The following is a 25,392-nucleotide window of genomic DNA, read 5'->3' as shown; positions in this document are numbered from 1 at the left end:
GAGGAGGAGGCGGCAGTGCAGCCTGGACGTTCCCTCTGGGTTGAGGCCGTGGTGTAACTCCATCCATGGGCTGTCTCATGGCCACCGCTGCTGCCTTCGCGTCCATCCGCAGCTGGACCAGAGTTTATCGTTTCTACAAAAGTTTTTTTTTTTTCCAGGAAAAGGATTTACCATCAAACAGATTTAATGGGGGCGGGAAACCAAGCCCCAGCCTGCTGCATTGACGGAAGGCTTGTGTCCATATGTTACAGCAGTTGTTAACAGCTGTACTCTACGTTTCACCGAGGAGCCCTTGGTCACACAGAACCAGTGAGGACAGGAGAAAGGACATTCAAGCCCACAAATTTAAATCCCCTCCTGCAAATGAGCATTGCAGAGGAATATTTTCTAAGTCTGGCCAATGCCCTTGCATGGAAAAGTTAGTCAGGTCTTACAGACACCTCTCACTGGACAGAAATGTCTTCTGACCTTGCTTGGGAAGGTTTAAAGCTTGTACAGGTTGAGAAGGAATGCTGTCCATTGGATCTTGACACACATTTCAAACTCTTCTCCCACAAAAAGACACCAAATCGTGCCTTGCGCAGACTGGGGCAAAATGCAGGTATTCCCTCTGCTTCTCAAGGGCTGAGTTTGTGTTGCAGGGGAGAGTTTTTCACCTCTTCCCACATGAATATGCCAGCTATATCTCTGTGGTGTAGCAAATATTTAGGTACTTAAATATTTTCTTCTGAATAATACGTGTTACAATGTTTTGAAGTCTCAGAATAGGACTATGAAACTTTTTTGATGAACGCAGACAGCTTGGTCTTTAGGTATAGGGACAAAAGCAGCTGCTAGAAAATGAGCAGGGGGAAATAGCAAAAGAACATTTTGTGTACTTTTCCATCTAAGATCTAGTAGGGTTTGGGAAGGGTTTTTTTTTAATCCATCGTGTTAGCCTAATCCACAGGGAACTCATTTTGAAATTAAATATACCAAAGCATTTATGATTTACAAAGAGGGAAAAAAATAAAAGCCTTAAAAAATATCTTGTGTTTGATCTATTTGTCGCTATGAAAATATTGACAAAAGGCAAAAGAATAGCCTTCATTTAGCTTATTATTGTTGGCTTGCTTTAATGCTTTCTTATTAAGGACAAACTCCCATTAAGATGCGAGATTAACTCTTTCACAGTTGCAAAGGAATAAAAGATGGAAACTTGAAACGTAAAACTCCTGTAAACAACGGTTCTAAACTACGTAATCTGTGATTCCTATTCAAAAATATGTGCTGCGGCAGAGGGAAGCTTTTAAAGGTAAAAAAAAGTATATGGCATAGTTTGTGCAGAATTTATGCTTCAGAATATCTATAAAAAGCAGCCTCCCGTGTAAAATCAGAAACATGGTGTTAATTACACAGTTCTAAAAGTATTTCAGAAAATAAATAATTTATGGGGAAAAAAAAAAAAAAGCATAAAAATCTTATAAACTCAGAGTGTGCATGTGTAAAATAAGGATCTGTCTTCACTGAAGTGTTAACTGCAGACCCAACTCAAGTGTTACTGGGACCTTCACTTCATTCACCCACAAAAACCTCTAGTTCTGTGGCGTGGTGCTTTTTGCTTGAGTCAGCTAGTCCCTTGGGAGCCTGTTTTAAAAGAACAAGTGCTACTGACGTTTAAATTGGTAATAAAACAGAGAAGTGGCGAGAGACTTCAAACTTGAGTTAACACAGTGCATCAGCTGCTAATCCAGTCATGCTGTGCCGCTAATCAAATCATCCTGGTAGTCCGAGCGCTGGTTTTCCGTGTAGTCACTGTCACACAAGTAAGAACTAGGTTGAAGCCTGAGCTGGAGCGGTGTCTTAGCAGGAACCAGCTTCTGGCCAGCCAGTCTGGGTCCCAGGAGCTGGCTGGATGTGACAGCACAAGAGATCAGCTTCTAAGGCAGATAAACCCGTCCCCTGCGAACCCCACGCTGCTGCTAGGACTACCTGTGCTCGTTAAGCTTGAAGCCCGCTTAGGTAGCTGAAAGCTCATTAAGGTTGGCAGGAGAATCATTACCCAGCTCTGGGTTAGTAATGTGATGCCTAATGTTGCAGAGGTTGCAAACCTGAAGTTTAAGCTGTTGTCGCTTTACCCAGAGACAGATGTTACTGTTGCCAGCCCAAAACTCCTCAAAGAAATTGCTCATCTGAACTATTTATTCCGTTAAATTCCCATTGAATTAGCATTAATAATGAAACTAATTATACTGTTATCACCGTAGTATCTGAGGAAGCCTGTTGGCCAGAATGTCTTATGAACAGGAATGTCTGTTGGGATATTTAATTTCATCTCCCTTGACAATGCGTGATTGTTCCCTTTTGTGCATTTTCTGTTAACTATTCGTGGTCTGAATAACTTGGTGGAGTAGGTAGAGTTCTGTCACCCCGGGGCAGCACAGAGCACACAGAAGTCCCTAGCTGAAGAATAGCAACACTCAGGGAGAATTTAGAATGAGGGTTTCGCTCCAGTGAACCAAGATGTTCACATTTTCCTTCCCAGAATTTCCCACCAAGCTCTGGTCATTTGTGCTGACCGGTACACCCGCGTGTCTCTTGTAATTAAGAGTAAACTTTCAGGTTGCTACTTAACACTGCAAGAACCTGATCCAGCAAAGACAAACCTCCTTTGGGCCGTCTGTGTAGTCTTGTTTGAAGACTGTTTGCGCAGACGCACGGGATCTGCTTTCACTTGGCAATCCACGAGCCTTTCGTCACTGCCTCACATCAGGTTTTAGCTGGTGCCTCGGTCTCAGTAGGTGTAGAGCTCTTCGCATTTAAGGCTGTATCCTCACAATACTTGTATTGGGCGTTGTGTTACGCTTATTTCATTAGAACCCAATTAAGAGGCGCAGGTTTGGGTTGGTTTGCCGTGGGGAGGGATGCAGAAGAAGTTAGGGGTGTGGGAGGTATCGGCAGTAAAGCTTATAATAAGCAGTAAGCGTGTGCTTGGAGTTGTGGACCAGAAATACTATTTCCGTGCCAAATTCATTTGGTATGCCAGTTTTCCTTTTTCTTCCTCGGCTTCTTTTTGTGTTGTGTATTGTTTTTTGTAGCTTTGAAGTTGTGGGGTGGATTTCTTTGTCTCGGGAGCCTGCAGTATTTAAAATATAGGGGGACATTGCTTTATTAAAACAATTCTTTTAGTTGTCACGGCAACTGGTCTTACATAAATGATGAAGAGAAGAGGAATGTATATAAAGAGATGCGCTAGGTCATAATGATAAATCCAGTGCTTTTTAAACTAGCAAGAAAGCACTCTGGGGTTTGTTGTTGCTGTAGTTCCTTTTATTCCAGATGATTTCTACAACTTTAGTATCATCCAGGGTCACAATCAAAACCCACAGCATTTATATGCTCACAGCTGTATCAATTTGACTCTCTCTTGTCTGTATAACTATTAAGCTCCTCCATTAGGAAACAGAGTTCTTAAAAAACAGACACAGGAGTATATAATAAAAAGCCAGATGTGATACTTTGTGAGTCTCTGCAAAATATTTCTCTGCTTTTCCAAAACTTCACTCAGTCTTAAGCAGAAACTACATCATTAGGGAGAATGCTGCAATGACCCTGAGGTGATCTGATTAACTATTTAATATAAATGGTTAATTTTCTGTGTTTAAAGGGTAGTTGGAGACTTGGGGGGAGCAGGGGAAATTAGTCTAGGGTCAGCATATATATATATATAATTTCCAGCATTTACAAGTGGTTAAGGAATGGTTCACCAAAGAATTGGAACCCCATAGACCAAAACTGTGCTGACAAAATTTAGGATTTTTTTCCTCTTTCTCTAATGATTTAACAGTAGAATCAAAATTAAGCAATACTTTCTTTACTGCACAAAAAGTTTACTCCACTTAAAAAAAAAATAATGTGTTGAAGAAATGTGTCTCATAATTAACATGCTTAGTTTTTTATCCCCGTTGCCTGTTTTTCAGTATGATTTCTAAACCTTTCTCCCAATGTTTTTCAGTCTTTATTGTCTGTAATCATCTTGCTTTTCCTTTCCTTTTTTACCTTTTCTCTTTTATTTGCCTACAGTCCTTTATTCTTCTTTTGTTTCCTGCATGCCTACATCAGTTTTCACTTTTTTTCCTTACAGCTGTATGTGCTGCATGTAGATTCTCCTGTTTTCAGTGCTATTAAGAAAAGCCCTTTCAAAACAGAAAATATTATGAATTCCCAACAGGGTATGATTATTCCAGTCCTAACATAGGAAACCAACGCTGATAAGTTACGTGGCTCTGGACCACTGGTGCCCACACAGATGACATTCTTACACATTGGTTTCCCTCTCTTGTTTACAAGCTGCTCTTTATTGTGACCAGAAGATGCTGGAAGTGTTCTGCATCAGCCCGCTAACAGGCTCCAAATACCACAGAGATTCACACTGTTGTGAACTAATATAACACCCCCCATGGAAGTAACTCCAAGCCGTTTGTTTCATCAGCTTGAAAGCTTGCAGTTGTAGAGGAGATGTCTGAATAGTGCTGCTTGAAGACAAATACTGCTTCAAACCTTAAACCCATGTGGTTCTTTTTTTAATACCGAATCTCCAAATTTAAGGGCTAGAACCAACTTCTCTTTCGTTCCCTCCTGATTGCTGAAAGGAAGCCTTGGTAGCTTTGGTGGTTCTAGAAAAGAGGCCGTGGTGCAGCCTGTGGGGATGGCATCGTGTAACTTCTAGAAATCAGTGTGAGTAGTTGCAAGAACAGCAGTGGGCAGCAATGTAGACAGGGACTCTGCAGTCCACCCACAGGTACCTCACTTCAGTCAAAAGTCTAGTGCATCTGCGCCTCTACTGTACCTCCCTAATGTTCTCATTTAAATTGAACAGTAGGGTGTGTAGACTTTGCTTTTTTCAAATGTCAGCAGGTGAAACGCAGTATATTCTTCCCAGGAGCTGATGCAAACATTTTTTTTCTTAATCTTTGTCTTGCTTTGTTTAAGTTTGCAGCTGCTGGATTCTGCTTTGAGTTTCAAGTTCAAAGGCACCCAGACACTCTTCGTGAAATATCACAGAAACCACTGAACTTCACCTGGCTTTGCAAGGAAATCTTGTCAAACCACGAGTTTCCCACACTTCCCGTGTGAAACCTTGTGTTAACTCAGAGCTTTTTTTTCTCCCAGCTTGGATTGGAGTTAGCCTAACTCTGAAGGATCACGACCCTTAGGGAGCTTCTTTGTGAACTTTGGCCTGAACTCAGAATTCTTTCCAGATTTGGGGGTTTTGTAACAAAAGGAAAGGACAAGTATAATTGGCGCTGCTTTCAAATCGGTGGGTTTAGTGCTGGGTCATAACCTTTGAACGTAGCATCTGTGTGGTAAGCTTGGCAGACATCCGGGTTTGGGCAGGTTTGTTCAAGTTTTGAAAGAGCCATCCCACCTGTCGTCACAGCAGTGCAGCAGATTGCTAACCCCACCACAAAGATACGGGACGCTGCAAAATACGTCTGGGAGAAATAACATCTCCCCTAAAACACAGAGGGTTATATTGTGTTGTGAGAGACAGCCTCACGCGAGCGCTGGAGGGGGGCGTTCAGCAGCTGGACTCCTCAGACACGTCTCTCTCAGGGCTTGTTGTAGCACAGCCTGGAGTGGGACCTCCACCATATGTTGAGAGCATCGCACATGTGCCTGTCCCGGGCAGCTCAGGCTCTGCCGAGGCTACGAGCTGTGGTAATAATTATCCTCCTCGCCTTTTATATATACCACAAGTCTAGGTGGCCCCAAAAAAAAAAATCACCTTTCACCTGCTGTTATGTCTTAGCTGCTTGTAAGGGAAGGGTCAGCGAGTAGCTTGGAAATTTCTCACATGGCAAATGTGTCATAGTCGTATGTAAACTATAGGCTAGATCTTTCCCTTTTCTGAGAACATTTTTCCCCTGTTCTCTCTGGGGGTTTTCTCTCAACACAGTCGGGCACACCAGCTTTCTTCCATTTACCACCAAGAGATAAAGTTTCAAAAGGCTGTTTTTCCAGGTAGCTGGTTCACTCTGCCACCTGCGCTCCGGGAAGGGTTCCCTGACTTTGGCTGTCGAGGGCCAGGCGTTTCTTCCCGTTCTGTTCCCTGTTCCCTAACCTGGTTCATTGGCTATCAAGGAGCAGCACCACACTGGAGTGTGAGTTTTTGTAAGAAAAGAGGGAACAGATGCATTGCTTCAGCCTAATCTCTTCTAATGCTAGTGTCGCTATCTAATGCCTGTGTTTCCAGCGTGCCTGTGTAATTATTCCTTACCTGTTTTGTTAAGTTCCATATTTCTAGTCCCTCAAAATCAAAGCTGCATTAAAATGTATAATGATTATATTTTTCTTTAGATAATTTCAGAGTGGGTTTTTTTTAAACCTGTATCCCCCTTTTCAAATTTAACATCAGCCCAGCTGCTTTTCTCATTTTATATCATTAAAAAATGTAAGCAAAATCCCCTCAGCCATTTTTTATTTATAGGAGAGTGTAAAAAACCCATAGTTTTTCTGTGTTCAAAGTTGTTGTAGGTTGGTGGGTTTGTTTTCGTTGTTGGTTTGGTTTTTTTTTTTTTTCTTTTTTCTCAGGGAACAGTCTAAAAATGTCTGAATCTCTAAACCTGAAATTTGGCAGGTACCTGAATCTTTAATGAGTAGCATGTGCTTTGCAGTTTTTCCTAAAGATTTGCATATTTGCTTCTGAGGATACATCAGTTGCTACTACTTCTACGAGCAGTCTGGTGGGCACACAATTTAAAAAAAAAAAAAAAAAAAAGAAAAGAAAAGAACAGGCTTATTAATTCTTGGGGCTTTTTGCTTTAATCAGATACGGTATCACTTTGTTGTGCTTTTGCTGTCCTTAGCTTATTACACATGAGACAGTTAAATCTGAATGAAAAGCTCTCTGCAGAGATGGGAGGTGTAGGCTCCATTCTTTAAATGTTCGTTTGCTGATTTTGTTGCAAGTGCTTTAAAAGCTGTGGCTGAAGACTGTAAAGCTCCTGGAGCTGTAATAGAAAACATTAGTGTCTGGACTTTCAAGGGAAGAATGTGGTTAAGATTATAGCGACTGAGTCACTGTCAATGGGTGGTCTTGAGTCCATATGGCACACAGTAGACAGGGGCACAGAGGAGTCTTTGCTCACATAGGTGACGAGCTGCACTCGCTGCAGTGAAAGTGTTTGAAAAGGGCCACCCTAGGCTGTATTTTGCCTGCACGGGGGTAAAATACAGGTTGCTTCTCAGCGTGGCTTTGTTTTAACTTTGCTACAAAATGAGAGAAAGGGTTTGCTGAAAAGCTCGGTCGTCGTAGCGCTCCTTTTGGCTCCTCAGATTGCTGCTTTTCATCCGGTGCGTTTTCATTGTTCTGTTAGGCTTTTAATGAGACAGTTACAAAATGTCTGCCTCACTCTGACCGCCATTTTGTAGCCTGATTGTTGGATAATGAAGACTGTGAGAAATAGAAAATAAACAGCATGGCATGGAGGAGATTTCAAAAGGAGTACAAAATCTGCATGTTTTATTTAGACGCTTAATTGTTGCCGACTGGCTGCATTTAAACAAGCGACTTTACAGTGTCTGGAAGAAAACCAGCTCCCGAATTTGAGGAGCTGACCTTGGGTAGATGCCATCAACTGTTCTTTTCTATTGGCACGAACGTGCTGCTGGCAGGGTCTCCCTGTAGCCGCAGTCGCTCACCCAGCTCTGAATCAGAACCTGCTCACGCTGTAACAGGCCACCAAATTACACCCTCTATTCCAAAGATTATTTGCAGCCCCTTCGATAACCAAGATTTGATCCAGAATATATAAGGATATTTAAAAATACGAACCTTCAAGATAGCCACGATTAAGCTTCTCCCGTAGAGCAACACGTAACGTAAAAAAAAAAAAAAAAAAAAAAAAAAAAGGAGGGGGGGAGGCCACAAGTTTGCTGAAAGCAAATGAAAAATTCCCGATGGGAATTGAAAGGACACTCCGGAGCTGTTACTGTGGTCCTGTGGATTCAGTACTCGGTGTGTGAGGAGTGAAGTTTAGGGGCTTTGCCTCGCTTCCCTTACGAAAAACTCGGTTTTGTGTGTATAACGTGGGCAAGGGGGGGTGGGGAAGGACGCTTTACGTTCACAGTAGGGTGCAGCTTCAAAGCTGTTTAAAATTCTGCCATATCTTAATGATAATAGTTAATCCCGGTATCAGAACAGTACTTCTGTTTTTAAAATGCAATCAATCAATCATTTGAATACGTTGCGCCCTTAGTGCCAAACACCTCAGCAAACCGTGTGTACGGCAGTAAAAAAGCATCTGAAACTCCTTCTGTAGAGTCACTCTTCCTTTCTTTCTCACCCGTACATGTACAGCACAATCTCAAAACTGCAAGGAAAAATCTGGAATTACACGTCAGGGAGTAAGTCCTCCAAAGACAACTGATTGCTGTTACAGACCGGGCAAGGAGGGACACAGAAATTGCCACACTTGACTGAAGTTCTCTGTAGAAATACAGCGTGGGCTGTTTTCTTCTTGGGTTTTGTTGAGTTTTGCTTTTGACTGTTGAGGTGGGAGTTCCATACCGATGCTAGACTTTCTTGTCAGAGGATTACACTGAAAAATCACTTCGATCTGTTTTCTTCTCAGGACATCTTTCTGTGTCTACCTTGCTCTCTCAGAAGGATGTTCCTACAGATGTATTTAATAGAGGTTGTAGGTAACTCAGGTTCAGTTTCTGCCTCTGCTGCAGTGATTCACACAAAAGCACAGAGGTGTGTCTTGTACATATGTTCTTCACCTGCAAAATAAGGATTAATGCTTCCTTATCGATAGTGCTTATAAATTACTGTGAAGTTCCTCCAGTATGCTGCAAATATATCTATCACTTGTTACTGATAAAAATGTGAACTACATGACTCAGTCCTGTTAACGGTGCATTAACTGGGAGGATTTTTAACACATCTTGAGTATAAAAGTCTCAGCACCGTATTCCAGCAAATTACTACAGTGAGAGCATACCCCTATATTACCTATATTTTCACCTCCGTGTGGATTTTCTCACGAGTGAGCTTTTTCTTGGGTCACTCAGTTTCTGAGACTGACCCTCACCCATCGTATTGACCAAAGGCTTTGCTTTTCTTAAAGGATCAGCAAGAAACAGCGATGGTTTAAGTCCTCAAACTGGTAGGACCATCGCATTGGACCAAAACCGCCCCAAATCATTTGACATGAAGGATGAAATTATTTCAAACATTCTTGTTGCCCCAACAATAAATAAAGGGGGAAGTTCTGAAAGAGGTTTTCGGTTTCGGTTGAAGAGTAGCCTCCACAAATAGGTATTTATGTTACGCAAAATAACTCGGTGCAGAGCGAGTTTAGTGGAGGTGAAATAGGAGACAAAGACGCAAATGATCTGGACTCAGATCATAGCTTAGAGAGATAAGACACCTGGATTTCCAGTCAGTTCTCTGAAGGTGTAACTAGGAGTTAATAAGGTTTGCTTTCCTCTAACAGAAGAGCTTTTTTTTCACTCTGTGTCTGAAGTCTAGGTTCCTTGGGGGATTAATAAGTGTTTTTCCGTTAATTCAAAATAACCACCTTGGAACTACAAGGCAGTTATGATAGTACTCCCTAGCCTTGTGCATTCATAACTGTAATAGCATATTTTAGTGGGTTTTACGTGTAAATACATTCTTCCTAGGGACAGCTGCCTCAGCAAGCAGAATACAAACATTCATGTGGAGACTTCTTTAAAATGTTTACCGTTTTGATAAGCCCTATCTTCGGCAACATCTCAAAGGGTTTGGGTTTTTTTTTTTTAAAAGTAGCAATAACGAGGGCTTGTATTTTGTGTTTGTCTGGTCTGCTAGGTCCTTTCCTGTTACATACTTGATTTTAACAGGCAGCAAGCATGTTCTGCTGCTTCCTTGAGATGCATCTGCGTTGCTGACATTTGGAAAACAGCTATATGGGGTTTCACACATAGTTTTTGGAAACACCATTTGCTGGTGGAATGATCCAGAGCAGACATCTCTTTTGTCAGAACTTTATTGCCATCCTTTTTCAGTTGAACTCTTCTACATCACATTACAGTGCGTGAGCCACAAGAGTGTGCCTTGTAGACAGACACTCCAAGAAGAAAGGAAGACTGAGTCTCTGTGTGGTAGTTAAAGTGCTTGGGGGTGAGTTATCTGTATGTATTTTTCATGACCTGCCTATTTCTCATTAGCATAATGTCACAGACTGTATTCAGAGTTGACAGAAACTGAAAATAGGGCTTGCACTGTCCTTTCTGTTATCCTCATGGCACATGGGAGCATGCAGTGAACTCTGGAGGACAGTGCTGGCCACAACACTCCAGGTAGCAGACGTGATGTACTCCAGCAGCAGAGCACACGTAGGAACAATGCATCCTACAACTGAATAGGCGAATAACTCTCGTTTGGGATCCCTCAGATGAGGTCTGCAGCTTTCCAGTAACTCCCAAGAAGGGCTGTTGACTTGTTCTACCCAATGCCAGGGAAAGGCCTCGAGTTTCCCTGAACGCGGGGCAGTGGAGAGCGTGAAAAACTGTGTAGGCTCCCTGCAAAGTTTTGCAGTTTCTGTTTCCGTACAAAACTGCCTTTCCTGGAGGTTTGCGGAAGCAGCTTGGGTTTAATACTTGTGCATATATGCGTTTAGTTCGTCATACTTAGTACTTCTGGCGTAAATGAAAAACTTAGTAGTCCTCTTAGTAGGGTGTGTTGTTTCTGGGTGTGTTGTAATTCATCCCAGAGTTCTGTGTGTTACTTGTTTGAGTGGTAGAGGACAGACTATCACAGTGGAGTATATCAAGAGTCTGATTCTTTTCTGAACTTTTTTCTGAAAAAAGAGATGTTGGACATAGGAAGGTCATGATACTCAAACACTTAAGCTGTATTTGAATATTTAAAGTGCCATTTGTGCAAAATGTATCATATATTTACCACACGGTTGTTTTAAGCTCCAAAACACATAAAGAACCTCCATGAAAACAACTCATTTTCTTTCATGAAGATGCTTGGGCTTATTTTGTAATTATTATTTTTTAAATTTTTAAGTGAGACCTTTCTCCTCTGAATGTAGATTGCAAGTTCTTGCAAGTAGTTTGCAAACAATTAGTTTGCACGGTGTTTGGACACTCAGAAGGACGTTAGAGATCAGCGGTGGCTAGGAATGTAGGCTAGTGCCAGGTGAATGGCCAGCTTTCGCTCCTTTCCCATAGTTAATATCAAAGGGTCAGAAATGATCAGATCGGGTTTTTAAACAAAATTGTAAAAGTGACAGCGCCCGTGTTTCCATGGCACAAAGGGTAGTTCGTGTTCAGCATCGCCTTTGTTAGGCTTCTTGTAGTGACGACTTTTTACTTGGGTACATTTTTGTCTGATTATTGCTTCTTGACATGACTTTACCAGTCGCTCATTCTAAAGATCTCAGGGAGAAGCCCTCAAACAAATGCCAGTATTTAAAGGTCATTACCATTGTTTCCCTTTGATATTAGACGCCTGTTTTCATGTTTTCAAACTTTTTTTTTTTTTTTTGCTTCTACTTTGTCAGGTCCCGGTTATGATAACATGTGTAGCTTAAGATCTAGTCTGGTATCCAGATACAGCTATAAACCTTTAAAAATTACACTGCATGTGATACCAGCCTTCCTATCCATATTGGTCATTTTTGGATAACAGACCATTCTGAGAGCACTTGTGTTGTTAGGGAAGATAGAAATTAATTATTTATGTATTCTCATGTGCTTTATTAAGGCAATCCTGTGTATTATGTTCCCATCTTACTCTGGATATTACAAAATACTTAATTTACTGACTTTATCGTTTTTCGTGCGGTGTGGATAGTTGAAGTCATGACGATCCTATTCATCCTTCCTACTTGAATACTTGGTAATAGGTTATGTTTACATTAGAAAGATCATAGTTTTTCTTACATGAATTAGCAGGTAGGTGAGTGTTATAATTGTTATTCAGAACTCAGGTGATTCATTATTGATAGAAAATGGTGTTCCTTTCTTAAATGAATGGGCTGTTTATCTGAAACGTTCAGTGTTGCAGTTGTCTTTCCAATGACATGATTTGGGGTTTGGTTTCTTCTTTAGCAACTGAGGATCATTCTAGAAAAAAAAAATAATAATAAAAAAAAAAATTGGTAATTACCTCCAAACCTTGCAGATAGCTGGTTTTCTACCAGGCCAGCCTTTTGTTGGGCTATCTTTGGAGGAGGCAGCTTAGCATGCAGCAAAACAACGAAGGACTGAAATTTCATTAAAGAATTCAGCAAGTCTGAGAGACTTTTGTGCTGAATCTTTGCATTTGCAACTTCTCATTCACATGAAAATTTTCCGTGAAAGTTTGTTTACAACTGTAGTTAAAGTATCATACATTCCAAATGTCTCCTGCTGGACAGGCTCGGTCTGCCTTCACTGAAATAATAAATCAGCCACGCTGACAACAGGGGACTTCCAGTGTCCAGCAGCTAGATGAAAAAAAAATGAATCCACCGTAGACTTGTTAGATCCCAGTATATCATCCGCATTTTATTTAAAAGCGTGTGGCTTTTTTTGTTGTGGTTTTTTTTTTTTTTTTATAAAGGTGCTTTCTATGCACTGTTGATGCTGCAAGACATGGAAATTAGGAAACTTGTATATTAACATTTCCGCAGCTCCATAAACGATTGTGGAAAATGTGCATTTGCCAACATAACTAGTATCCCAAAATGATGCATGTACAATATATGGACAAGGAAATATTTAAATGTTAGTAAGGTAAGTTAAGCTTTTAGATTTCTTAGGTGTTCTGTGTTTAAATATTCGACTTTGATGTTGTATAAATTCTGGGAAAAATTTTGTTTTGTTTTTTTTTCTCCTTGCTTGCTTACATATTTTACAGGCTCTGATTTTCTGGCCACAGTAGAGCAGACAGAATTACTTGATGTTGAGAACCTTGTTAATTTTATGGCCCATTTTCACATGGAGATCAGCTTTTATTTCCCCTCTCACTCTTTATTCTTGATTCAATTGTTAGTAAGGTTTACTGAGCAAAAACACTGCACGTATTATGGGAAGAAATCTAATCAATGCAGCACCAAGGGACAGTCCTTCAGAGTTCTCCCTAGTGGCTCTGAGCCAGACTAGAGGTTACTATGAGGTTACTCTGTCTGACTTTAACCAAAATACCCATCTACTCCTGAAAAGGCTGCCGGCAGCCTCGTACATGTGTAACAGAAGCCTCATTAATATAAGCTCCCAATATATATACACCTGTTATACTAGCCCTCCGCACAGAGGCTGTGTTTCCTATTTTAAACACTTTGCATGTCTGTCTACATTCCCTTCTGTCTGCAGTTGCTCTACTGTGGTACTGCGGAGCAGCTCCTATGCAGTACCTCCAGGGAATGTAGAAGGCTAAATAAAGTTGTGGCAGATGTCAGTGGACTTTGCCAAACACCATTTTTCAAGTTAGATACTTTGAAAGATTCATTGGCTAATCCAGACTTTGTGATAACAGAAGTAACCTCATTAGCAGTCTCTTTAAGTGTGGATTTCTTTAATGCCTGCTCATTTTTCAGGTATTGATGCAGAAAACTGCGTTGATGTGCGTGTGAGAAATATTTTTTTGATTGGAAAAACTCTGCTCCTCTCACACTTCAACCCTCCTGTTCACCTATAGAGTTTAACTCCACTTAGCGTTGAATTCTTTGAAAGATGCAGCACGTCCTTAGTGCTTTTACCTGCTTTGGCTCTGAGTTCTAATAAATCATTTAACAGCAAAATGACTCTAAGATAAATTTTCCCCCTTTTATGAAATACTATGAAAATAAAGATGGGGATGAGTCTCTGGAGCCAAGGCCCCAGCGCCAGGCCCCGAGGGAATGGCCTCAAGCTGCCCAGGGCAGGGTCAGGCTGGCTCTGAGGAAGGATTTCTGTGCAGAAGGGGCTGTTGGGCGTTGGAATGGGCTGCCCAGGGCAGGGGGGAGTCCCCGGGATCCCTGGAGGGGTTGAAGAGTCGGGCTGAGCCAGCGCTGAGGGATCTGGGGGAGTTGGGAACGGTCAGTGTGGGCTTAATGGTTGGGCTGGAGGAGCTGCAAGGGCTTTTCCAACCTCAGTGATTCTGGGATTCTGTGTGGTTCTGTGATTTGTTCAGCACATTCCAGAATATGAGTTTACCTCAGAAGTGACATATCTTGTTAAAGACAGAAAACGGATGAGAAGCAGTATCAGACACAACAGCTGCTTCACCACAACACCTTAGCCTACCCGCAGAGACCTGTACTTTCTGGCTACCTCGCTTGGTTTTCCTGACCAACGCGTTGGGAATCACGTGTGTCAGAGCTTCTTCTAGGCCCTTGCCATATTTTGCATAAAAGAGCAGTAGGTTTGCTTCACACAGCTCTCACGGAAAGTACGCTTGGCCCCAAGCAGCCCCAAAGACGCCCCAGAGTGCTGATGTTCTGAGGCTCGGCGGTCGGTCCTGCGAGACACCGGGCCGGGAGTTGTGTGGCTCCTGGTACATCACACATGGAGTGAAATAATCTGTAAGCAGGCACGTCTGCTGTCGCGCTCACAATTTTCAGAATTTTTTTCCCAGTTGATAATGTCTTTGTCTTATTTTTGTTTTGAAGGCTTTTTTCATGGAAATTTTCAGTAAGGTCTGAATCCGAGCATTAGATATTGATGGGTGACAGTAGACGCGTTCTGCTGTGAAATGTGCTGCAGTGAATCAGGCACTGGAGGAACCGAATTAGCTCTTCTTCTGTTTCACCACTTCTCCATCTTCAGGGATGTTCTTCCTGCTTAGACGATGTTGCAGAATTTGATTGTGAATTATTACAACCCGAGAAGTCGTGGCAACTTCAATATGCGTGTATGTTAAACAAAACTTTGAGAAACACAGTCTCCTCGATTAGAAATCATAAGAATTTAAGAATTAACAGTCTGAACCAGACCAAGGGTCTGTCTGTCCTACTGTCTTGTTTCCAGCAGGGATTAGTAGACTGTAGTTATGAAAAAAAAATACAAGTGGTATGTATATGGAATAAATAGGCAGAAGTGCTGTGGTTATTTGTTGGTTGTACTGCACGTGGGAAATCACTCTGGACTACAGTTGCCGTAGGCTGGAGCATTCTTACACTAAAACCTGCAATTTGTATGACTGGATTCACAATACCATATTTTAGCATATGGGCCTGCACAGTGCATCGTGTCAAACGGGGTTAAGTCCATGTATTCCAGCCGTTTGCAAGTGATCTAATTGTATGAGCACTCGTCTTCAGTGACAGTAAACACAAGGTTGTTCAAATTGCAATCAATAACTAACCCAGTCTTAATTATTTTTAGTAACCTGCTTCTTTACATAATGGTTCTGATTTGCCTTGATTGTTTCCTTATTACTTCAGCATAAACCCCATTATTTTGGTCTTTGCAGGTGTTTTGAAGACTTTGACTGCAGAAGCAATTTTCTATTGTTGCTTGAAGTGTCGTCGTGCCACAAAAAATTTGCATTTTGCACAGAAGTGTTTTAGTGAAGTTGCACAGTCAGGCTGTGGAGCTTATGGGCATAGGAAATAGCTGTAGTTACCACACCTAGGATGTCTTTTGGCAAATAAGAGATTATTCCGAAAAAGATTGATAGCCAACATTTTCCTAAAATGGAATTAGTGATGTCACTTCATGGAGATCCTACTGTGAGGATAAAACACCTTACCCGTTGCATTTTAGTAGGGTTCATCTCCGACGTGTCAGTCATGTAACTGCGTTTGACCACAAATACTATGTCATGCTTTTCATATGTTCTCTTACTTCCACCAAGATTATCTTTGAACAGGTGCAGCAGAAATGAGTTACAGTTTTCCAAGATATATTTAGGAGATCCTTATTTTCTTGAAAGTTGAATAAAGTCCTATAAAGTTAAAAAAGTATCAAACCCATCAAGCTACCACTGAGGACACGAGATTGTTCAAGGACCATTTAGAGCTCAAATCAGTTTTTGTTAACTCAGATTCCTACTTCAAGAACGGTAGGTTGCTGTTTAAGAGTATGTGTCCGTGTGAAACAGAAATGAGCATTTGATATTTTTTTGTACATGAATGCTCTTGGGTAAGTTCAGGAACTTCTTTTAGTATTCTTAGTAGTAGTTGGAGCAAGACTTTTTCTATGGGAAGACAACAAAGAAGCAATTTTTTGAAAGCATCATGTGATAGATTATTGAAACCCAGTTGCTATAAGTGAGTATGATTTTGAAAGGAAGGATTTCCCTAAAGAGAGCCACTCAGAGCAAGTGCTTTTAATTCTTTATAGGAATTTTCTGCTAATTTCCGATCTCAGATTTTGGAATTAAGAGAAGCAAATATTTTCACTCCATGACTCAGGTGGCATACACAGGGATCTTTGAATATCAGAGAGGAAAAAATGTTAAAACTCCTCAAGAAAGATTGGTCAGCAGTCACGGAGGAGGAGGAGGGAAGGAGAATCTGTAAAAGTTGTGAAAATTAGCACAGTAGTTTTGTTAAGGCTCACTGTAAATTACAGCTCACTAATATTTTGCTGCATGAATAAAATAATTCATGTAGAAGTGGGTCAACGGAGTTCCACTTTCTGGAAGTCAACTAAGAGGTAATGTAGGTTCAAACCTACTGCTCTTGGTGGCAAGTCCTCAAAAAATTCCTTGAATGCTCTTGTTCAAGTAGTCAAAAAAAAAAAACCAAAACAGCAATGGGGTTCTGGTCAGTCATGTTGTTTGGGGGGGGTTTTAATCAGTCAGAAGGATAATTTCTCCTTTCTTTCCATCAAGTAAACATCTTGCATCACTATCCAGTGAACTGTGGCTTTTCCGTTTTAGTGGCCATTACGTGTCAGTTGTGCAGTGTTTGGCATTTTGCACTGCACTGCTGTCATTGTGTGTGTAAGAATTGTGTATAGGAATTACATTTTTAAGAGCATGAGTTAAAACAGCAATCCTGTTCTATTGAAACCTGCCATGGTAAAAGGGTGGTTTATCCCGTAGGCCTTCAAAAATATATACTCAGGTTAAGCTAAAACAGGTACACCGATCTCCACTGCCAGCCATTAACCCTTGAGGTTATCTTTAGCACCTCTTTTGGCGCGATGGATTAGTGAGGAAACACCAGCTCTGTGTCTTTGGCTAAACCTAGATGTTGACTTGCTTAACTGTTTCAGCGTGTAGATATTAAATACAAAGGACAACTTTGCTCTGTTCCAGAGATGCGTTATTGTTAGTTCTGTGGCTCTCAGGCTGGATCACTTTGCTGTCTCCACTGCTGTAGTTAACACGCTCCCGCTGTTTGCCTTCTCTTTTTGCTTTTACTCACAGTATTAAAATACAGTTCTTGTTGAAGAAGGTCACATTTGTTGCTTGGGGAACAATATATCTGATTGTTCCAGATTGTTCAGTAATGTCCCAATTCAGAACAATACATAAACACATCTTTAATTTGAATTCCATAGCTAAGTAAGTCCTTGAAGCACGGGCATGGTGCAGTTCAGAAAACAGACACGAGTTTAATATGGTGTTTCTTGTTGTACGTTCTCATCTTTCAACAGAAATATCTGGCAACTGCTGCTCTTCTATGATACATCTAAGAGTGAGGGTTTTCTTACTAGCTCTCAGGAGAAGGAATTTAAGACCCAGTCATGAAAACACTGACACGACTGAGTAAAGTTCTTCATGTCTAAACATCTGCAGGTTTGTAGCCTACTGTAATAATGGAATAGTCTGAAAACCATGTCTATAAAATCTCAATATGGCACTGTATCAACACATATTCTTTACACAGCTTTAAGGCAGTCAAGTTTGAAGAGTTTCTTTATCTGTAGCATTTCTATCCCATCTTGTGTCTGGGCTTTTTTCTGCCTGTGGGTTCCCATTAGCCACATGTCTGACTGAGGCTGAGATTATTTTCATGTACATTTTTGTACAGTACCTATATTCTATTTTAAGGAAAAATATACACGTGCATTTTTCTTCTTTATTAATAAACTGAGTGACAGTTTAAAATAAATTCTCTCAGCTGTTCAGAATGGTACACAGATGTACTGGCACATTTCAAAGTTAAATAGAGAGTGAAATATTATGTCACCAAAGGAGCAGAAGAAGATGAGCTGGTCTCTGACCGCTAAAGCAAAATAAAGCAGTGCTAAGACGGTGGCTTTGAGAAAAAAAAAAAACAAAAAAACAACAGACTGTTCTAGTACTTGGGTGAACTATGGAAGCAGCAACAGGAGAGAAAAGTGTTACCAAAGGAAAAAAGTGGGAAAAGTATAAAGGTATACTGTGGAGTGAAAATGCAATATTGAAACAGGGGGGAAAAAATAGAAAATCAGTTTGGGACATAAAGCAAACAAAGTGGGACACACACACACCCCCACACACACACCCCAACTTACAAAAACTGTAACACTAACGTACTTGATGTCTTCACAGAAAGAGAGGGTTGGCATGAGGAGTGGATGGGCATTGGTATGAAGACCTGTCTGATATCCAGGCATGGGAATACCAGTCTGAAGCCTTTAGTTCTCCCTGTAGATTGTATGGGGAACTCTGATGCCTTCCTGCATTTCATTCCAAGGCCAGGTATCTCGCAGTGGGTAACCCAAACCTCATTTTTAGGATGCTTTTGTAGGACTTTGATCTTAGACTTGGCAGTGAAGAGAATATTCACTTGTACTTAAATTTAATGTAGGTGCGTGTATATGTAATTGATATTTCTAAGGTGCTACTATAGAGAGAGAAGAAGAGAGAGGCCCCTCAGGGGTTGGTTCAGGGTACCTATGTGAGATATGTACGACAGATTTCTCTGAAGAACCCTTCATCTACTGGCACTATATATGGTTCTGTCATCTTAATTTAGACAGTTAAAGTGAGCTGTATCCTCTCCGTGTCTCTTTACCTTCCTATTCTATAAATGAAGGCAATCATTTTTCTGCTGTGAGGTTGTGAGGGTGGCATTCAACAGGAGTTGTGAAGCACTTGCATATTATGGTGGTCACAGATTGAGACTGCCAAAATGGGAAGTGAATTTTGTTGGAGGAAAAGAGTATTCCAAGAAGATTCGATGGGCTGTTGGATATAGACGAATTTTAAGGATGTTGTGGAGAAAAGTAGCCTTTCTTCAAAAAACAGCAGCAGAATTAACTGGAGAAAACTTGAAGCGATAAGAAGTGAAGGGATTTAACGTGGGGTCTGATGAGTACGCAGAGAACAGTCATAGCATCACTTCTTGGGGATGACCCAGAATAATTTTTCTAGGGTGTTGTTTCACGTTCCCCACGGTTCTATCACTGGCACAATACAAGAAAACAAAACCTGTGCTTTCTATATTTGACTGTGATCACAAAGCGCATGCAAAGGCATGACTGGCACAAATACATTATCACAAAATGTTACGAGCACTGGCTACTGAGACTGAACTGCCGAATACTACATTTCATGAATAATTCATACCTGATGTATTGATGTCCACACTTGGCTGATGACTCTGAGCACACTTAATCTTTCTACTACCAATCGGTAATTTTAAAGGACTAAAAACAAGGCTGATACTCAGGATTAAAGGTTTAAATCTTTTTATCTGTTAAGTTTTCTTTAAAATTGCTTGGCCCCGCTTAACCTCGGTTAAGGCTTTCAAAATAAGTTTGAAGTGGGACACTGGCCTTCTACTGAAGCATATTCCTCACCTGCAGAAAAGACTGGAAGGCCTGCATTGAGTATCTCTATGTCTGTTCCTCATTTTGTCTCCTCATAATGATAAAATGTACATTTCTTTTTTCTTTTTTTTTTTTTTCTTCATTCTTTTTTGAAACAGAAAGAATGACTTACTGGGGAACCAAGTTAGAAGATGAAAGAAGTGAAGATTGGTCATCTGTGCAGAGGAAATGACAAGGTATGCATAGCAGTCACACTGGAGATTCATTTCTTGCTGGTGCTTAGGTCTTTGTGGTAGATTACTTCTGGCAATAAAGTTTAAAAATAGTCCTCAGAAACCTTGAAAAAGGTGTTTTGAAAAGAACTTTTTTCTTCTGTTTGATTGCCAGAGTAAGCAAAGTATTTATATCTTTATAAATATCCTTAAAACATACCTTTAAACTCATTACTGTGCTGAATTGTAGCTGTATTTCTACAGGTAAATGGCAGTCACATTCATGAATTGTTTTTTTGTCAGAGGCCAGTGAAAACAACCCTTCTCCCACCACTAAACTGAAATCCCTCCAGACGCTATCAGTGGTCATTCTTGAGACTTTAATATAAGAGTTTGGTGGATTCATTTAAATGGCTGCATATTTTTTTTTTTTTTTTTTTTTTTTTTTGTCGTTTATAACCGTTACAAGGAGATGTGCTAGTACCTGTTTTGCACTGCATTTAAAGAATACGTTCTTTTACGTTTGTCATCCTGTAGATTTGGGACTTGAGGAATGCAAAATCAGCACTACGAACAAGTCAGGTCCCTCAAATCTTTTCTGTAATGTGGATGTATAATATTTATACAGTGACTGCTAAGAGGCTGGCACAACCAGGCTATATGCCACCTAAGCTCTGAGGTCAAATGTTACTTCAGCGATGCATAAAATTTGTATTGACCATCTGCCCAGCATTGAACCCATTAACGGATAAGCCTCACAGTATCACTGTGAGATAGGGAATTACGTTCTCCATTTAACAAGTGATAAAACTGAGCCCCAAAGGGCTCATGTAGTCATTTCGAGTCATACAGCAAGTAGATAATAGACCCAGCACTGCAGGCCAGCTCACCTGACCCGCCATCCTTCCTATTTGAACATCCCTGCCTTTGGTATCCTGCTCACTGTGTTCTCGCACGTGTGGAGTGTGTACCTCAACAGCTCTACACTCTTTGGGCGCAGTTTTAACCATCAGATTCTCTTGCAAAGTAACATAGTGAATGTGAACCGTGAATCATGCTCGTCCATAAAGAACAACACGAGACACGATGCGAAAAGGCCAGTGTAAACAGCACCAGATGGCCTTCGTAAATTGAGCGAGTTAGCACAAAATGCCAAAAGGGAGATCTGTTATTGTGATCTCTCTTTCTGGTTTCTCGCATAATATTGAGAGGAAGACTCTGCAGATCTTTCTGTAGTACCGAGAGGAACTGCTGGTGTAGGACGATTAATGCTTTTCCTTTGTAACCTTGCTGAACGTCTCTTTGGTTTCCTTTAGTAAATGTCAGGTCACATGTTGGCTGCTTGCATTCTAAAACTGAAGTATAAATCATCTTCTCAAGTGACAGAATCTGTCATTTTTCCTTGCAAAATATTTTTCTAACTATAGCTTATGTAACTTACAGCTGTTGACATTTTCTTTAAAAGCCCTGTTCGTTTGGCACTCAAGATTCAGTATAAAGCTATAGACTGGAATAGAGAATTCTTCTGCTTGTATCAGTTTCCTTTACCATGAGTTGAAGAAAGGAGTATTATGCATTTCTGAGTCATGCTTTAGAAAGGTATTTTATTTTTAATATCATTAGAATTTTAAAAGAAGGAGAAGGATAAACCTTAGCATAGGTGAAACCAAGAGTTAATACGCTTCAATTATAGAAAGTGGCTATTAAATTTTGATGGGATGCTATCACTGATACTTCAAATAAAACGTTGATGTGGTAATGTGGGGAGTGTAGATAATGAGTTGAATGCTGGTGAAAGGCTGGTGATTTTTATGGAATATGTATATAGATGTAAAACATGTACGATCGTCAAGCAAAGACGTTCATGTGGTTATATCCGTAGGAAAAGAATCAGAGTGTACACTTCTTGTGTCTGCCTTGGGTATTGTCCACCAGAGCACAGGCCTATGTAGTTGTGTCTTGGCACAGATAAAGACTGAAGGTCGTTGCCCACCTTATGTTTTATTGGGCCTGATTCCTGCCCAGCTTAAGGGCGATACTCTAGCATTAATAATCTGCTTTCCCTCTACTCTGGCATGTCTGCAGAAAACTATTGATACATCTTCCTGATGGGTCTTTTAAATCTAACTTACCAAATGTAACAATTTCTTAGAAAAAACGGCTGGGGCATCAACTGGTGTGAAATTCCTGCTAGCGAGGCCTTCGGCTTGTGGCTTCCGCTGGGCCCAGCTGAGGGATGAAAGAGAGGACTTTTGCTGCTATTTCATCTCATTACCTGTGTCAATCTCACCCTAATGAGCAGTGAATTAAAGTGCTTCTAAATTGTTCTGGAAAAATAAGTTCAAGAAACACCGTGTTCCTTCTGAGGGAATGCTACAAGGGTGATATGGAACGCCAGGAGTTTGGTCTTGGGAGTGGGTCCTTTAATCCTGACACATCCAAGTCCAAATGTTTCAGTTAAATTTTAAGCAAGCTACTGACCTTTATGGTAGATGCAATGTATTTAAAGACACCTTTAGGAATTTGAAGATAGAGTAAGATGTCCGTATTGATGTGGTCTTAATTGTTCCTGTCAAAGAACATTGCTGAGTTTAGGAAGGGAAGTCAAATCTTGGTCTAAATACCTCTGCTTTATATTGAGATACTGTATAATAATAACCTGTGCAGCGAACATTTGAACTCAACAGACACATTTGAGGGGACACTTGTCTCAGTTAAAGAAAGGAGTGAGAAATGCCCTCCTCATTCCCATGGTTGGCCTGAAGGCCAGACTCTCCGCAGAGTTTAGAGCAACCTCCCGGGGCATCTCATGATCATGAGTTCGGGGTTTGTAGAATCACAGTTCCCTTCTTATCAAAGCCAGAAGTGGGAGATGGGTCCCCAGGAAACAGGTTCCCTGTATCAGTCTACATACTTACATGATCTTATCACTGAAGATTCTCAAAGCTGGTTCATGGACATATTACAAGTTTGTTCTCCTCAGTTTATAGAGGTAGGAACATAATATTTTACAGGTGGAAGTGAAGCACAGATGTGAATACTTCAAGATGCCTCAACAGTTAGGCTAGATATTTAAAAGCATTTTGGCATAGGTCAACTCATCTTGTAAATTTTTCAGGGAGACCAACAGCTGGGTTGCAGTTTGCCTTTGAAAGTCTGACTAGTTATTTTAGCATCTAAAGAAACCAGCAGAAACGAACTAATTTTTCTGAAAACCCGACCCAAGTATTTGCCCAAGATCATGAAGGAAATACGTGGTACAGTTGTGAAATGAATCCAACTGAACTCTCTTCTCTGTTCCAAAGACTTCTTTTGCTGAGCTTTTGGAAGACAGTGCAGCTCTTCTGCAAACTGTTCTCTTTAGATCTTTCTTTCTCTTGCTGCGAGCTGTAAGAGAGGGGACTCCCAGCAGTACTCTCAGAAAGTCCCATAGTGCACATCAGACAGTGGTGGGTCCTGAACCCCAAAGTCTCCAAAAACTTACTGGATGATCTCCTTCTAAGACTTCTGTTGGTACCAGTTATCTCAAATTACAAACCACTGGCGGGTCTCAGAAATCTCCAGGAGTAGATCTCCCCAGTTGTTACATATCCCAGGAAATCTGCAAAGAAAAGGATGATTAAAGTTTATGGCTTGAGCAAGAAGAAGTCAGAGGGAACATATCCCAGTGTTCTTTTTATGAGGGGTTTTTTTTTAAAGGAAAAATATTTTTCGCTGACAGGCCTTCGTAATGATTGAATACACCGTGAGTTCTGTATTTGCAAGAAGGCCTAGAGGAACACACTTTTATTTTCTGCTGGAAGACTGCAGTCTTTAGCACTTTCAATATTAAGATCGTTGGAGCCAGGGTTCCCTGCTGATGTTACTAAAATGAACTTTAATCAATCTTGAAAAAAGACTTTAATAACCTGAATTATGGCCCCCAGTGCTAGATCTTTGATAGGAGAGTGAGCCTAGCAGTATTGATTTTCTCATGCTCGGCATTTCTTCCAATATTTTTGCCACTTAACAACGTATATTTTAATAAAACCTCAGTTCATGAAGTGCCTTTTCCCACCAATCTTTCTATGTTTAAGTGGAATGTTATTACATCATTCACATATATTTTTCCTCATTTTCTGAGGAAGATTCTGGATTCCAAAACTAATCTAAAACTGGAAACTTCCTTCCCTCTCTTAATTATGACACAGCTCTTGTCAGTCCCCCCAGATGGGGAAGATAAGCCAGAAAGTAGCATGGATAGTCAACCAATTTTATTCTTTCATTTTCACTTTTTGTGTGAGGAGACAGTCAGTGAGTCAGTCCTGACCTGTATGTTTAGAAGAAATTAGAGATGGTTTTAATAAAACAGCCTGGAGAGTTTTAGAGAATTTAGAGCTTTCCTGAGAGAACTGCAAATATCTGAAAGGGGCTGCCTTTGGTTTTGCCCAGGAAATTCAATGGGGAGTGCATAGGAGTTTACTGTTCATATGTGAAGAAAGATGGGGCAGGGGGGAAGCTGAAGCTAATAATGTCACTAATATTTCTCTATATTTGTGTTCTACCAAAGTAGATTAGAGAAAGTCCACAGGTGGCATCTTCTATGTGGCCAGAAGCCTTCTGACCTTCTTCTGAAAGGTGACCTTGTGGCTTGATAGGTTGGCTCTCCATGAGTAAGTTGTTACTGAGCAGACCGCTAACGCTTCTCCACAGCACTATTGCTGTACCTTCATAGGGACTGCTAAATGATGTGGTATGTACCACAGAGACCACTGTCCAGAGGAAAGTGAGAGGGGGTTAACCACAAAATACTTACCAGTTTAGTGTGCACTGAAGAAAAAAAAAAACAAAAAACAACCCATAGCTGAAAACAGGATTTTCCTTCAGTGCTCTTTGTGCACTGTGGTTTTACACTGGCTGCAGCAAAGGGTCTGTACAGTGTTGATTCTCCAAAGCAGATGGCAAACAATGATTAACCAGTTCCTTCCAACTGCTCACTAATGAGCAGAAACCGAGTTGAACCAGTTATTCATGTTGAATTAGGCTTAAAAAAAATCATGTCGTTATGAACATAAATGTTCTCATCTAAATCTAAACTTTCCCAGAATAGTGCACTTGGGGCTGGATGTCTTTCTTCAAGCTTATTTCTCGTGGCAGAGGATATGAAAAAGCAAATGATAGTAGAATATGATTATAGTTCTTAATGTAATTTTAAATTATTCCATTGTAAGTGAAATACTGATGTGCAAGGGCAGGACCTCTGAACTACATGCATTTACAAGTCTCTCCTACGCAAAAGTAAGTGTCTTGTATACTGCTGTTGAGACTTTCTGTCTTGTCTAAAGCTTCTTTAAGATTTGAGTGGAAGCACTGCTCTAGCAGTAGTATCAAGGATTTCAGATTTATGGTGTTAAGAGCTAATGGGAAGTACATTTGCTGTACATTGACGTTCCTAAGATGTTTTACTCATGGCGCTTCAAGGCCGTGTGAGGCCTAGGATAGATGAGTTTTCAAATATAAAAAAATATATATATATATATATATA

The 25,392-nt window shown here is 40.6% G+C and overlaps 1 long non-coding RNA gene across 1 annotated transcript in view; it reads left to right on the top strand.

Moving 5' to 3' along the window:
- Window positions 1-25,392, top strand: part of LOC113491505 — a 118,642-nt gene that overhangs the window by 79,441 nt on the left and 13,809 nt on the right. The window contains exon 5 of the long non-coding RNA XR_003400424.1: window positions 19,815-19,892. This is a non-coding gene — a long non-coding RNA (uncharacterized LOC113491505). The remainder of the gene's footprint in view (window positions 1-19,814; window positions 19,893-25,392) is intronic.

Source organism: Athene cunicularia (assembly GCF_003259725.1).
Source record: "Athene cunicularia isolate RWA chromosome 1 unlocalized genomic scaffold, athCun1 chr1_part2, whole genome shotgun sequence".
In the NCBI taxonomy this organism is placed as follows: Eukaryota; Metazoa; Chordata; class Aves; order Strigiformes; family Strigidae; genus Athene; species Athene cunicularia.
This window is presented reverse-complemented; position numbering and strand designations above follow the sequence as displayed.